This window comes from Haliaeetus albicilla, chromosome 3, assembly GCF_947461875.1.
Source record: "Haliaeetus albicilla chromosome 3, bHalAlb1.1, whole genome shotgun sequence".
In the NCBI taxonomy this organism is placed as follows: Eukaryota; Metazoa; Chordata; class Aves; order Accipitriformes; family Accipitridae; genus Haliaeetus; species Haliaeetus albicilla.
This window is the reverse complement of record NC_091485.1, coordinates 37,790,907-37,808,066: the sequence shown is the minus strand read 5'-3', so window position 1 is coordinate 37,808,066 and position 17,160 is coordinate 37,790,907. Positions and strand designations below refer to the sequence as shown.

Below are 17,160 nucleotides of genomic sequence, written 5' to 3'. Positions count from 1 at the left end.
TCATTGAAACTCTCTTGTAGCCTAGGTCTTCATCTGCACCAGTAAATGGAGTGTGTCCTATAATGCTCCCAGCACTGAAGGCAGCTGGCTTAGGATTGCCTCCAGTAAAGTGTCCTTGGCTCTGAAACAGGGCAGCTGTGTGCAAACTACATACCTACCTACTCAAAACGGTCTCTGGCCATGGGTGAACTGTCTGCGAAGACCACTGGTCACAATGAGCCTGGTTAATATAACAGTGGACTCTAACAGCTCACTATCACCCACAGTGGCATGCTACTACCTGGCTTCTTCCCCAGGCACATGTGAATTTGCTGGTGTAGCAAGCACAGGACTTGGCCAGAGTGGGTATTGAGGAAATTCATGTCACACAGATGGATCGCTGCAAGAGATGGCTGCCCTTAGACATTTTATGCAGTGTTGTAACACCTAGAGCTGTCTGAAAGACAAAAGCCTACAGCACAGGCTGAATGAAGCTTTTAGTATGTGTCCCTTGTTAAACTGGTCCTTAGGAGCAATCTTCAAAGCCACATCAATCAGCACCTTAAATGCCTGAAAGAATAGTATTGCAACGTCAACAAACACAGCCACTGCACTTTGCCAACAGACCCGTGTTAACAGTCTTGGTACTCAGCTCATGCCTAAACTGGTTCAAATATAAAGTTTGCCTTCATGTGTACCTCCTTGATATCTGCCAAGCAAGCTCTGAGCACATCTAGCAGGACTGGGCTCCCACAGAATAGCAGAGTGGCCACAAGTATCTTCCCAAAGATGATTGTACAAATGTGCACATGCACCGTAGATTGACACACACATATAAAAAATAATTAGTCTTTTTATGAATTACTGTGGTAAAGGCACCCACTACAAACACAGAGAAATAAGGTTCAATTTCCCCTCCTGCTGCCTACCGAGGTATCCATTCCTCTCCTCGCACCTCCTATCTATTAGGATACCAAGGGGGAGAGCTTCTCCTTAAAGCTGTGTCACAGACGAAAAAAATAAAAGTTTGTATTTAGTGAGTCAAAAAGAGAGCACAAGCAGAAGCATGAGTCTACAGCTTACTGCTTATGGGACTTATCTGGGATTGGGAGAGTTGCTTGTATTTCTTGCCTGCAGGGCTTGCTTTTTATTTTTATATACAGTGACAGCATGTAAACCACCGAAGGAGTCCTGGGAGCAGGACACCAAACATACAGCACCATTCCTTCCCGACTAACAAGTGCTTTCACTATCGGGCTATGCAGTCGGACTTTCCTGTGCAGCTAAGTCTCATTTATTTTGCTCTTGTCGCCAACACAGAGTAATTTGTCTCATCCCTAAAGCCCACAGAATACATTAGCCGGGGAAAAAAATCTAAAGAAAAGAAAGAGATAGGAGGCATGTCTATCCTGCTCAAATTGCTACTCTCTTCTAAATTATAAAACCTTCTTGCAGACAGCACAGATAGAATTTAAAAACCTAATAATTCATGATAATGGCAGAGGAAACATATTAAGTTCTGTTTTCTTTATACCATGAGCAATATTTACTGAACAGAGAAAGCATGTAAGTGCTGCTGTTCTTATGTCTAGTATTTCACCCAACAGAGTCCCCAAGCAGAGGTGAACACCACAGACTTTTAGCTCTGTGAAAATGAATAAATGCAGTCCCTAACCCAGTCTGTGATTTAGGTATTCACTGCACAGACATCATCAGAATAAAGGGAGGGCAATGGGTAGCTGTGCACAATTACAAGCTGGTTTTACACAGATATGAAAAGCCAGTATTATCTGTGTTTGCACAGATCCAAAATCTCAGTAGCCACAAGTGGCCACCAAACTAATCTATGCCATGTGATGCAGTTGGAAAGGAGCAGACACTGTGGCAGATAGTTTCACTTGGAGTTATGTGCATGTGAGTACTCTGAAATGTTTCACCAAAAACATTTTGATGATACAGAGGCTGTTTTTCTCAACAAGAAATTTTCCCAAGAGAATTTCTGCTTTCATCACCATTTTCAGATTCTTCTGAAAACAGTCAAAAAACCTGAACCCTGAAGGCAAGGCAGAGGTTCCCAAAATTAGCTGGCTCAGCTTCTCCCATTGCTAGAAGACAGATAGCAACTTAGTAGGGCAGAAGTGCTCGAGGCTGGAGAAACGGGGTCTACTCGACGTGACTGAGGTCCTCTGGGGGTTTACTGTCATATCACTTTCCTAACAAGCACATGTTGGGAGAGGCTGGCACCTCCAGTACTCGGGATAACTAAGACAACAATGTTTGGGAGTGTCCATTGTAAACTGTTGTTTAACACTGTGTTTTAATGATTAACATAAAAGCAGAATGAAAACCCAAACCTTTCTTGCAAGTAAAAGAGGAGGGTTTCAGTTTTGGCAAATTAAATACTGGGGCTCTGTTTTTAGTGAAACCTATGTGCAGTTGTGTGACAAATTTTCATGAGAACTTATAAAAATCTATCAAAGTTGATAGGAAATAACATTTTCTTATCATAACAACACTTGGACAAGGAAACATAATATTTCTTATTACTGCTGCCAAGGGAGCGCTTCGTTATTTAGTCATCATCAGCACCGACAATCTTGTAATGTAAAGTGCACAACTCGGGAGACTAGGACTAGCAGCAAAATGCTCTAGTGGGACTGTATCAGATCACTTAATGAAGATGTGCCACATTTGTCTTGTTCTTTTACCTCTTTGTTTCTCTAAGTCTATCAAACATTCCCCATGTCCCTCTTTCTGCAAAGTGCAAGGAGAAGGTACTAAGCTGCAAGACTGGGCTGCATTAAAGTCACACAGACCGAACTTTCTCTTCTGGCCATGCCCAAGCCCTTCTGTGTTAAGAGCAGCAAAAAGTTCAGGTGAGCTAATCTGTTTGAATTTTGAGCTTCTCCACCTAGATGGATCAACCTGATGTGCAGCACATTTGGAACATCTTGAACAGAAGAAATAGGGCAGCTGTAGCCCTAATGCCCCATATGCTATTTATGGTGAAGGAGTACCAAAATAAAGGGTGAGGCAGCAATCAGCAATGCTGCATAGGATCTACAGAAAGAAATCACCAAGATGGTCCTAGTCAATAGAGAGATCAAAAAAAAATCTTTGAGAGCAGACTTCAACAGATGCTCCTTACGGAGTAAACCCCTCCTCTAAATGCTCAGGTCCTATTATACTTGAAAATACATATCAGAAGCTGTCTGAGTGATGACACACCACAGCAGAGTTACAGAGTCAACTTTTCAAAATGAGTGTAAAAACTCAATTTTCTCTTCTGTCAGAAACCTCATGGATAACAGCCACTTTTCTATTTTAATGGAAAAGCTTTTATAAATGACACGTTAGTTTGAGATGAACAAATTTATCTACATCCATAACAGAAGGAGTTACTGGATCAAGAAGAGGCTTCATAATGTAACAGATCATTTTAGACAAGACCTAGAAGTGGCTTGATATAAATATAAAACCAGCTTAATATAAAAATAAAAGGTTAATGATATATAGAAATATCTGCAAATTTGATACCTTATAAATTACTGTGTTTACAAAATTGGGTAAGTATAATCTACTCTGCATTTGATATTAAAAAGTTGCTTCAATTTGTCATGTAAGACAATCCCTAGAAACTATAATAACCACAAAAGTATCCATTTTATATCTAACAAACATGTATTCAAGAAATATAACAGTAATCATAAAATTAAATAATGCAGACCTGTAAAACTATACAGTTTTGAAATCTTTTTAGCAATAAAAACAATTTAAAAACTAGGAAAAAAAGACAAAAATTATTGACTTCCCAAATGGACACTGTTTCCCCAGCTTTCAAAAATTAAAATAGTATACAAAAAATCGTGAATCCAAAAATTACAGTCCAGAGCATTCACATTCTAAGTTCAAGTCAGGAATTATCTGAAACATTTGAATTATGCATGTAAGACTTAGAGTTGGCTGGTGCTGCTGATAATTATCACAGGAGAAGTGCCAGGGCACAGCTTATCATCCATGCTAACTACTGCTCCTAAGAATAAAGATGTTTTCTCCAAAACTCTCTGCTTCATCGTATGGCCATAAATTTAACTGTGGCTTCAGAAAGAGTTTCCTGGACATGAGGAAATGCTGAGGACTGTTGCTCCTTTTACCATTACCACTAGTTTCCAACATGCCATGCTGAATTACAGACAGTTCAGTCCAGTTTGGTAGATGCAACTGTTAAAAACTGAACCTGTTCCTAAGCCTCCTCCAGGAAAATCCACCTGGAGCTTTAAGTGCCCTCTGTTTTAAAGCCCCAAGACACCTTTGCTGAGCTCAGCAGTGCATTCACCTTTCCCTCTCAACCAATCCTTCCAATCCTTCCATCCCATTCGATCCCATCCCACCCCACCCCATCCATCTGTCTCTCCCTCCTTCCTTCTTTCCTTCCCTCCTTCCTTCCTTCCTTTTTTGCCCAGATCGCTGTGCACCCCCAAAAAGCTACACACCAGCACAAGGAAGAGGGCAATGTCGAGGCAGGAGAGGAGCAGTGGGAGCCGCTTACACCATCTTATAGCTTGGGTACTCGGCTGGAATATAGAAGACCTTGGATCAAGGTCATCACTAGCCACATTGACTTAAACCCTGTCTTCACATTCCAGTGCTCTTAGGCATGTATTTCCTTTTTCTTGACAGATGTTCCACTGAGAAAACATTTTTGCAAAACCTTGGGGCAAATGCACGATGTTCACATCATACTTTTACGTTATTTTGGAGAATATGCACCTTCTAATTTAAGGGAAAAAGACATAAAAAACCTACCAAACTAGTCTAGCTAAAACCCCAGCATTGGAGAGTAAAAGATTGACTTACCAAATGCTAAAATCCAGAATTTCTAACAGAAAACTAACAGGTGAAGCAAGAAGAAGGTTAAAAAAAAAAAAAAATTAGTTGTGTCAAAGACTGATTGGTGAAGCATAAAACACTTCTTATACAAATTTTATACTCCTGCTGTAATTTCAGAATTTTAGAGACAGGCTTGACTTCAGTAAGAAGGAACATAAGATTTAACATGAGAGAAATGCCAAGTCTGTAACGGAGGGGAGGACATTTAAATCTGAAGTGGAAGGGTGGTGTCAGATGATCACTCTTGGCTGAAGAACGCTATTTAGGAAGTTACTGTTCCTCAGCTAAAGGTTACAGCCTCTTTACCTGTGACTCACCACCTTTCAACAGAGGCTTCATAACCAAAGATGAGTGTAGTCTGTGTCACAATGAAATGTTAAAATTTGACTTAAATCACTTCTTTATACCTTCAGTAACAGTTAAAGCAATCATCTGACCACAGAGGAGATTCCTATTAGATTTTTAATGATCTGAATTCACTTGTCTAGGTGAAATACTAGCTTTTTGGTGATTTTCAGATGGTAATCCCTTATAACAGTTCACTAAATACATTTATAAGATTATGTGGCATGAAGGTTATTGAATTTCAAGGGAGGTTCTGAGTAAATCACTAATGTTTATAGAAGTTCAGTTTCACGGAGCAAAATAGAAACTGCTGGCTTTCTGACAAGTAATTGTCAAAGAAGAAAAAAACCCTGATGATCTAATATCAAAAGCGCCTTTGCAGTGTTGGTCAGATGGATAGGTAATTGGCTGTCACTTGGGTAGCTGTAAGACTGGATAAAATACAATGCAAAAGAAACATATATGCTGAAAGAGCTCAGTAAAAGAGTAGCAGCCAAGGTTAGTGAAAGCCAAAGCACAGAAACAAAGAAAGGCAGGTATAAAAAAAAAAAAAGTCCTTTTTATAGAGTCTGTGTTGCCTTTCAACAGTGTATGTTAGTCTTACTCAACTATTCAGCTCACATGGGAAATATTCAGAATTAGGTAATGGTCTTTCCACCATTCTTGTAAGCACTTTAGTGAATGAATTAATTCGAGGATGATGGTAGTGTTAGCGCATAATGCAAAAGACACCATATTTTAGCAAAATAATTCAAAGTATTTTTTTGAGGAAAAAAAAGTGTCACTCATCAATACTTTACCAGCAGTTCTTCAATAACTGCTTAAGGAAAAAGACAGGTAAGTAGTGAGCAGTATATGTTCAAATATTTTTGAAAGCAAATACACTGTACTAATGTCTCAGAACCAGCCACCACAAAATGACTGGCAAAGAAGCTGATCTCACCAGAGAATTTGGTCCATAGTATAATAAGGAGAGATAGTAAATGCCAGATCTTAGAAATCTATAAATGTAATTATAAGATGCTGAAAAGGTTCTTTTCCTTAGCTCATTTTCTCCATATCTTAACAAATATGTATATATGTTTTTTTAATAGGACTATTTAACATTATCAGACAAGAACAAAACAAAGGTAATTCTTAAAGGAAATATGTTTTCCTAATTATGTGTACTACAAAAGCCTTGCAGCTACACCAGTGATGTGCAGGAAGCTTTTGAGTGATGGATTTGATATGAGGGTGTTGCATACTTTCACCAAACTGAGCCTGAGCCCCCAGTTTTGGCTCAGACAAAACTCCTGCAGAAGTCAAAAGGAGCTGTGACTGCATGAAGGCTGCAGGACCTGGCTCAAAAAGGCAACAGTAAATTATTTAAGAATCTCATCAGCATGGAAGGAAGAGCCTGTTAATATTTATTCTGCAGGGTCGCCTGACTGCAGTGATAGAAAAGGTGGCATGAAATAGTCCCACTTCCCAGAACACTGCAGGTGCCAGTGTGATATACCCGAGGCTGACTGCTACATTTGTACCAAACAGACACTGTAAAAATGCAGTTACAGTCTACGAGTAGCCATCATAGGGAAGAAGCCAGCTATTGTAGTAAAACCCCATAGCGCGAACTCGTTACAGCACAGTGATTTAAGATTGAATTTCAACCCTCCAATGAAGCTGTAACTGATCCCAAAACACTAAAGTCAAGCCCCTTGGCTGGTTGACCTATACAATCCTGCAAACAGCTGGAATGAACGTGCTTATAATGGCATTTAGGACTCCCTTGGTTGTTTCATTTAAATGCCAGCACACATACAGCAAAAGACAGTGTAAGAAATGGTTATAGCTTGAAGATCTTTAAAGATTTCTGTCTTATTATGAATGATAAAGTCCATGTCACAAGTTGCTAGGGAAAAGGGAAAAGCAAATTAAAATTTGTCGTCTTTGTAATTATATCAAGCTATGTATGCAGTGAGTTTAATCCAAAAGAAAGCTTTTATTTGCCATACCACTATTTATTTTGCCATCCCTTTATATCTTAAAATCCTAAAATCTCATAATTGTAAGGTTTTTTCATTTATTTGCACATTTGAACACACCCAGTAAGTCTATGTACCTTTACAGGCATCCATAATCACTGCTTAGGAAATGGTGGAGTAAAGCACTGCCTGACTAATTAACAATAGTCAGAAACGAACGTGTTTACTACTGCTTTGAATTCCCAGGGCATGGTAGGTAAGGCAAGGAGGTAACTGGTGATGCCAGCACTTGATAACAGTGATGCTGACAGCCCTAGATCCCTCCTAGATTCTGATGAGTATGGTATCCAGCCAAAAAAAAAAAAAAAAAAAAAAAAAAGAGAGAAAAAGAAAAAGCTGGGAACACTTGCTGCAGGATCTGTACCCAACCCATCCCCAGCATGAACAGACAGACTGTGAGCGTGTGAAAAGAGAGAGGCTGAGATGGGCACCCAAATTGCAAGGCATGAGTTGAAATTCCTGTAAGGTAAACAGAGAAAACAGTATTTAGAGCCCCTAGTAGATGAATGGTGTGCTCCTTCTGGCCAAAGAACAACCCTCCACTCTTATGAAATACCTCAAGGACTCTTTAATGCCATATAAACCCCTGGATTTTAATGTAGGCTCCAAAAGAAGACAGAAATTAAACCAGATGAATCTCTCCTTTCATGACTAAGGAAGACCCATGTCTTCAGAGTTCCCAAAGAGCTGGACAAGTCGGACAGTTTGTTCAAGGTCTGAGTTTAACTGAGTCAAATGGTTTGACATGAGCTTTGGCATAAAACATCAAATGGCACAAATTGACTCATGCCAGATCTTGTGAAACGTAAGGTTTCCCACAGGATGGTGCATCTTCTGTTAAGGTTTAGTTTGTGGTTTCAAAGAGGCAGTATATCTTAAACCACCAACTCTCTTTAGGCAAAACAAAGTATTAAGCCAAGGCAGCAAGGTTATAAAAATCATGTGCTGCCTGCTATCCCTAATTTGAACCACAGCATAGAGCCTATTTCCACAGCAGGGAGGAGTTCAGATGCCTGCCTGAATAACTTTTCCTTTTTTTCCCCAGAAATCTTCCCTCTAGTGCCTCTCCTGAGCCCCAACTATGCAAAAATAGAAGAATGAGACACTGCATCTGCCTAGATTCACCAGATACACAAGGCGAAAACAAGCAGTTTAGCACCAGCTCAGAAGTCTGACAATGCATCTAAATCAATCCCTGCATTGCAGTTCATTCATTAGCTATCAAATGCCAAGTTCAAGCATACTAGAAACAATCATGGATCCTTTGACTTCTTCATTGCATATGGGTTTGATGAAAAAACTCTTTGATACTGGATCATTTCATATTGCCACACAAAATAGAGAAAAGTCCTTCCCTGTTTACAGCATAGCAACAATATCCTTCCACCTCATGAGTTATTTCACCAAGAAGAAGGGTTGTGGTGAGGATAGAGGATGCAGTCGCTACTTCCACATGCTGAAAAGGCTGCTGCCTATTTTCTTTGATGAGAGGAAAAGATATTTAGTGAGTATCAAATTGACCTGAGTCTCTTCCATAGTCGTCTTTACTGTTGCCTTTGTTTTCTCCCTTCAGAGCTCTGTCTCATCCCCACAAGCAGCTCAGCTCACTCCTTTGAGGCAAGTCAAGTGAGACTGTTCATGACGTTATAATTGAGTAAGTCACTTTACACTGTTAGGAAGGTAAACTGAAGTAACTGAACCAACTGAACCTAAGGCAGCAACGTTTAGAGAAGATGTCCAAGCCCATTATTAAAAAATAATAAATACAAAGCTGCTCTTTCTTCATTCTTCTGTATAATCACGAATGTCTAATGCTTCCAGCAGTTCTGCCTGCTGTGTGCTGAAAACCTGCAAACTCTCAAAACATAGTGCAGGATCTGGACTGGCATATACCAGCTTGCACCTCCTAATTCCTATGGATCCAAGTAACTGGCTGGATGTGAGCCACCAATGGTTCTATATGGAATGCCCTTTGCACTGAATCTTTTTTTCGTCTTTCAAGTACCATACTTTAATATCAAGTATCTGATCATGCAGCCTGGACATATGTACAGCATCCCATGAGCATCCTCTTGCCAGCTGCTGTCAACAAAAAGTAGGGCAACTGTTTTCTTTTCTTTTTCTAACCTCTCCCACTAAGAGAAAGAAAAGGATAGGACTGAATAGCAGCATGACAAATTATTTTGACCTCGTGTTATCTAAAGCAATTCATCAACAAAGTTTATTGTATGAATAACTTCCAACAGGGGGCTATATTTTACAAAGCTTTCTGCATTGTCTCTGTCATGGTTTAACCCCAGCCGGCAACTAAGCCCCACACAGCTGCTCGCTCACTCCCCTCACAGTGTGATGGGGAGAGAATTGGAAGGGTAAAAGCGAGAAAACTTGTGGGTTGAGATAAAGATGGTTTAATAGGTAGAGCAAAAGCTGCACATGCAAGCAAAGCAAAACAAGGAATTCATTCACCACTTCCCATGGGCAGGCAGGTGTTCAGCCATCTCCAGGAAAGCAGGGCTCTGTCATGGGTAATGGTGACTTTGGAAGACAAACGTCATCACTCCTTATGTCCCCCCCTTTTTCTTCTTACACCACCTTTACATGCTGAGCATGAAGTCATGCAGTCTGGAACACCCCTTTGGTCAGTTGGGGTCAGCTGTCCCAGCTGTGTCCCCTCCCAACTCCTTGTGCCCCCCCAGCCTCCTCGCTGGTGGGGTGGGGTGAGAAACAGAAAAGGCCTTGATGCTGTGTAAGCACTGCTCAGCAGGAACTAGAACATCTTGGCATCATCAACACTGTTTTCAGCACAAATCCAAAACATAGCCCTATAGTAGCTACTGTGAAGAAAATTATCTCTACCCCAGCCAAAACCAGCACATTCTCCACCCCATAACATTATGTCATGCTCAGGTCCCACACTATCCAATACATCTTATGTGTTTCTGTGAAGAAAATAACAAGAGGAGAGTGAGTACTAAATTCACTGAAATATGAATTATAGGTTTATGGGACAACTGGGAAGAGAAAGGTACTGTGTTAATGCCCAAATTAGTGTTAGTGGCTGACATGTGAATCCTGTTACTTTGCTACTTTAGAAATAAGAATGCTAAAGAGCACTTAAAGTGAATGTAAAAAGCGGGGTTCAATGCAATCTGGCTGCAAAAGTGTACTGAGTGTGCCATTTCAACACATTCATAGGGCAAGGAAGTAAGCTTAATGACGTATGAACAGACCCCGTTTCCCCTAAATAGGGAGGGGAATGTAAATAGCATACAGACAGGTAGGCTAAAAGGGCATTTACGGCTCATTTAGACATATAAGAACATTCTGATTAAAAACAATGGGAAGTCTGAGGTTATTCTCAAACATGGAAGAAAATAACTATAATTAGAGGTGGGTGATAAAATAGCAATATCCGGCTTTAAATCCTGCTCTTTTAAATTTATTGTAAGATCTGGCCATTCTCTTGTAGAAATAAACCCCCAAATTCCCATTAATTTCTGTGATTTTGTAGCATCCTCACATTGAATGGAGAATTAAATTCTCAGAGTATATATATATAACTACATATGTGGTTTACTAGAAAGTTGTCAAGCACGCAACGCTGTGTACATTATGCAGAATGAGGTCCTAAAGTGCCCTGCTATAAGGATGGTATCTTGTGCTGAGTGGAGGACTCTTCGCAAAGCCACTCATTGGTGACTCCTTCTGGAAAATGCTGCAAGATTAATTGTGATAGAGCTACAGGGGACTAAAAGGTGTCTTTTGGGTCATCAGTGCCCTGATACCAAAAGCAACTCCACTCTATTACTCCTTTTAAGAATTGTTTAGGTTGTATCGAAACTGGCTTGATCCCACTACCCTTTCTGGAATGCCATTCCAAAAAGTCATCTTTCAAACAGCAATATAACTCACCCGCTTCACCTTGAATTCATCTTTCCTGAACATGCATGGCCAGGGTTCTCCTAAGTGTGCAGATGAACTCTCATTTGTTCCTTTTCCAGTGGAAATGCTTATTTTCATTTGGTATCAAATAAAAAACTTCTCAACTTTTCCTTGGCACTAACTGGTAATTCATAGTTCATAAGAGAGAGAGGGATGAATTATGATCTGAATGAAAAACAAGCATTTAGAAGTAGGGATGATATCTTTCAGGGCCTTTCTGAAACTCAAAGGTATACATAAAGAAGTGCAAAACTGCTTCATATGTGATATATTTGGAACTCTTTCATAAAATAAGTGTTCAAATTGTTTAATCTTAATATTTCTAGTCTGATGTTAACAGACCTTAATTCATCTCTCAGTGACTTACTTCCATATCTTGTTTTCTCCATTTAATCCTCCATTTCTGCTTTTTCTCCCTTGAATGACCTCTCATTGACAAACAACACTGATTTAGCAGTTGGCCTGCAGTGTTTCAAAAAAGTTTATCTAGCCTTGGCCCTTCAAACCACAGATGCAGCAATTATCTCCCTTTACGTTCACAATTCCTGCTGCTCTCCACTAGCCTCACTGCTTGTATTTCAGTATACACTACAAAATGAAGATAGCTAGTGATATTCAGTGGAGTTCTTCATTTATCTCAGCAGTGTTCCCTCTATTTATCTCATCAGTCAAACCTTCTCCAGCAGCTCTTTTGTCCATTCCTAAGCTCAGCCAGCAAACAGACATACCCAAACTTGTCAATTGTCTCTCAAAAGGCTTGGAACAGAACAAACAAGTTGAGGAAAGCAGGGGGGCTACCAGAATGTCGTGAAATACACCAGCACTGTTCAAAGACTGGAGGTAATTAATTATCCCTAATTATCTAGAGATGTTCAGCAAGACTACACAGGCAAAATGGAAGAGAGAGACTGGTCTGAAGTCATGCAATAAACATGGTACAAGATTTCTCCTTTGGATTTCAGGGTACTGATCCCAAAGGTTTGCAAAATTCCCTAAACATTTGTCAGTGCATCGTCAGGAGGTGTTTGTTTTAACGCTATGTAAGTAATGTTGCTATACAACTGGGGTAAGAATGCAACAGCCTTAATTAGTCATAAAATATCACACTTCTGTGCTGCGCTTTTCTGAGCTGGAGCACAGTGATGTATCCTACAGACTATTTGCATTGCATTGGCTGTTTATGGATAACAAAAATGCCAGAGCTAGCGTGCTGTGTAAGAGAGACCTCACAATCCATTTCAGACATAATTCTTACTGTAACAGATGCTGTGCAAATACCTCCCGGCTATCATCTGAAACTGTATAAACTGCCCCACAGGAAACACAAAGAGACTGGATGGTTTTACAGAAGACCAATGTTAAAGTTAATGCATAAGTCCTAGCTGAGTGCTAGTAGAGCAAAAATGTTTCATGGAATGGTTAAGGCTGGAAGGGACATCTGGAGGTCACCTGTTCCAACCCCCCTGCTCAAGCAGGGCCACCCAGAGCAGTTTCCCCAGGACCACGTCTAGATGACTTCTGAAGATCTCCAAGGACGGAGACTCCACAACCTCTCTGGGCAACCTGTGCCAGTGCTCGGTCACCCTCACAGTAAAAGTGTTTCCTTTTTCAGTGCCTTTCAGTATATGATTTCTAGCAAATTCAGCAGATGTGCTATGACAGTATCTGTGGAAAAGGGGTAACTTTGTGCAAATACAAGAAACTCCAAGGCATGTTTCTGTCTTCAAAACATGCTGTTTTTATTGCTGTGGCAGAGCTGATAGGACTAAATCAGGATCAAATTTGTAAACTTAAGCAGGTTAGCATTTCATAAGGAGGACAAAAGGAGACAGTAACAAATAAGAAGCTAAGACGAGTTTAGATCAAAGGCCCTGGCAAAACTGAGGGCAGTCATACCAGCATCAGAACCTGAAACCCCCACCCTCAGCAGTAATGCCAATGAAGTTGATGGGGTTACTCCAGAACGTATGAGCTACAGGATGACATAAATGAATGGTATCTGTGCTAAAAGGGTAGAACTGCCAAAATTCACCCTCAGCTCTATGAGTTAAAGGAAGATCTTTATAATGTGACTGCAGCATCACAGCACTATGCAATTTCCTCCACAAAATCATGATGTTAACTTAAGTGAAATGAATGTCAGATGAATCAGAATCTGATTAGAGATACTTGCAGTGAAGAAAAATGTAAGACCAACCAATCAATTGATCAGTGAATTAAACATAAGGATTGAGAAGTAAATGTACCTCAAGCAACTGTAGAGGAAGACAGTATTGCTGGCTCTATGGTTGAAAAAAATTGCACTTGGGAAAAGCAGTTGCTACCAGAAATCTCTAGTATTTATTATACCAGAACTATTGGGACTGTGGACCACAGCGAGACTTGTGGATTATATCATCTAGAGATACTTATTATGCAACTATTGAAGTTCATATTAATGACAGCACACGCAGTTGAAACACTGCAATGCCCTTGTCTCCTCTATGAACAGGGCATTAAGCATGCATTAGAACATTTACTTTGCCTAGTTTTCTGCAAAAGACACAAATTGCCTGCACATAGTTTGCAGTGCTAGAAAATATTCTCACCTGCACAACAAGTGTAAGGCTGGAGAGAATGTCTCTACCAAACTGGACTTTACTAAAATCTACATACTTCAAGACTTTCAAGATGTTGTACTATTTATATGACAGCAGATATCTGTCACCGTGGCACAATAATCTGTTTCCCAGTAGAAGTAGGATTGTGGTCTTGAAATTCCAGTATTATGACTTGATTTCATCATTCAGCAAAAAAAAGGAAATTAATCAGAAGATTCCGAACTCTTATCTGAGCACAAATCAACAGTGAGAAAATGCAGTGAGCAAAATTATGACTATCAGATGGGTATGTTTCATCTTTCTTATAATATTTGTCTGACGATCTTACTGCTGTGAAAATCATTCTTAGAAGTTAGTGAAAAGAATCTTTGAAAAGGCCTAGTGGATAAGTATGTTACTTGGCTTCCTTTCTTACTCACATTTTATCTACCAAAAATAGCTGGATTAGTGCAAAATGTGAAGGGAAGCCTTTAAACCCAGGAAAAAATACTGCTGCAGACCTTCTGCCTCATTTAATTTTATTGTGCAAGTTCAGAAAGAGAAGACTGTGGCAAGAAAATATAATGCTAGGTATCATTGTGAAAACCAGTAACCACATTAGGCGGTGACATGCTTATATATCCAGTGGGTTTCAGTCACTGTAGGCTTATTTATTCCAGCTTCATCTCCCTGGCGAGAGACACCAGTTTTCAGCAGGACTGAGCAATCAGTCTTTGACAGGGAGTTTTCAGACCCCAGGGAAGGCGTGCTGTAATCTCTGTTCTTATCACCGCTGGAATAGGCATAAAGACAAGGCAAGCCTGCCTTATCTGATGCCATGGCAAGAAATGATAAACATTCATTATCTTGCAGGAGCTCCTGAAAATCCACTGTCAGAAGAGAAGCCTCTTTAATCCAGTGATTCAGCAGATGGGAGTAATATGGAGGAAGCTGATACAATGAAAACCTACCATATTACTCCATGTGAGGCATGCCCCCCATATCTCTGTTGTCTCACGTCCTTTGTAACTTCAAAGTTGGAGAGGCTGCAAACATGTTTATTCCTGCTTCCACCTAAGCTGCCACGTCTCTTGTTTATCTTGCCGTAATGCCTTCTTTGCACACTCACATGTCTCCTCTGTGACACACTGCCCACTAAATCCGCAGGTCTTCCTTTTACTTTTTCAGGACCAGCATATCTCCTGTATGCCTCCAACACACTCTTCTGTAAACTCTTAATGACAATGACTGTTGCATTGTTGAGTCACCTGGGGTATATCCCACCATCCTGTATACTCGATATTTCTGATGGATTCCTAGAGTTTGAGGTAAACCATATACACCTTAAACTGTTGGTGATTTTATGTTTGTCGACAAGTTTGGATTCCAAAAATGCACAGCAAATATATCATATAAGTTATGTTTTGCTATTTAATGCTCAACAAGGTGACAAACAGATTATTATTCAGAAATATGCCACAACATGGACACTTCCACTGTTAATTTATACCTTACAGACCTTTTATTCCTGGCCTTAATTAAGGGTTGATGTCTATCTATTCTGCTCTAGGGCTACTTTGGAGACAAATAGCAATGATGAATTTTAATGACTTGCCTCTACTTTCATTGAAGAATGAAAGTAAGCCATAGGACCCAGGAAAGACACAGTTTATATTGGTTTTTTGTGCCCTTTGCACACTGCTACCACTCTATCCTTTATTCCTTACAAGAGAAATGTGGGGAACAAGAAGCAGTTTCATGCTCAAGAGTCAGTTGCACAGTGTGCTAAGAAGGGTTAAAATATTTCTTACTGCGATTCTTTGGTAAAATTAGTTAAATAATCCTTTTTGACTGTAAATTGACAATGTATTAACACTGTCTTTTCATAAAGTCTCTGACTGTCAAAATCCCCCAGAAGTCCCTGTAAGTTTCTCGCAGTCTTTCCCTAAAAATCTGAGCACTGTTACAGATAGGAAAGTGGATTACCTAAGTATTTGCTCTGATCTAGTAAGGCCATTCTTATGTTCTTGAATGTTCTTGAATTCCTGGGATAATTTATTGCAATCTATTACTACTTCCAAGATTATTGCAACTCAGTGAGATGAATAAAATATCAACCTTTATCTGTGTCTTATGACTACTTACAAAATACAGTGAGAGGCTGTCATCACTACCTTCATTCTCTACCCTAAACTCGTCATATTTCCTTCATTATAATGTATTCCACAAAAGTCAGAAAACTGCTGCTCCAGTTGAAATACCTTTTATATCCGGTTGAAGACCTGGAAGCACAAAAAATATTTATCCAGAAAATAGGTTACTTCCCCTATACTAAAAGGGTAAGGACAAAATCCAGATTCACTTTCTCAAAAGTAATTAACTTTCTCATGGATTACTTGCTCATGGTAGCTGAATTCCAGACCCGCTCTTAAAAATACCACTCACACAAGTGGCCCCAGGAGGCTTTTCATTTTCAAGCACTTCTGCATACTCTAGTACCCAACCTCCATCTTTCCCCTACCACTGGTAGACAATAAATACATATAATCTCTTTTTCATGCTGTAAAAACACAACTCTGAGGAGCTGCAATACAGCTTTCACCTTCTATTTCAAGCTTACTTCAGACTCTTGGAAAAGAAGAAGACCGCACACAACAAGAGCAGTTATGCCTTTGCACCATGGGCACACCACAGAGAGCCCAGAGGAGGCTGCTGGTCTTCCTTCCCCTGTCTATTTGGCAGTATGGATGTACCCTGCATTTTAGTTCAATTGGCACTTGCAGGGCCTTTTACTAGGCTTCCTGTTTTTGAATTCTACGTTTCTAACATAATATACGTATGGGGTGGTTTGACCCTGGCTGGACACCAGGTGCCCACCAAAGCTACTCTATCACTCCCCTCCTCAACTGGACAGTGGAGAGAAAATATAACAAAAAGCTCGTGGGTTGAGATAAGGACAGGGAGAGATCACTCAACTAATTACCATCACGGGCAAAACAGACTCGACCTGGGGAAATTAGTTTAATTTGTTACCAATCAAATCAGAGTAGGATAATGAGAAATAAAACCAAATCTTAAAAACACCTTCCCCCCACCCCTCCCTTCTTCCCAGACAAAACTTCACTCCCAATTTTCTCTACCTCCTCTCCCCGCAGCAGCTCAGGGGGAAGGGGTATGGGGGTTGCGGTCAGTTCATCACCATCACGTGTTGCCTCTGCTGCTCCTTCCTCCTCAGGGGCAGGACTCATCACACTCTTCCCCTGCTCCAGCGTGGGGTCCCTCCCACAGGAGACAGTCCTCCATGAACTTCTCCAATGTGAGTCCTTCCCACGGGCTGCAGTTCTTCATGAACTGCTCCAGCGTGGGTCCCTTCCACAGGGTGCAGTCCTTCAGGCACA

At 40.3% G+C, this 17,160-nt stretch overlaps 1 protein-coding gene across 2 annotated transcripts in view; it reads right to left on the bottom strand.

Moving 5' to 3' along the window:
• The window catches only part of NKAIN3 (sodium/potassium transporting ATPase interacting 3), a 383,297-nt gene that overhangs the window by 199,196 nt on the left and 166,941 nt on the right, over window positions 1–17,160 (bottom strand). The gene's annotated exons all lie outside the window — the stretch shown is intronic.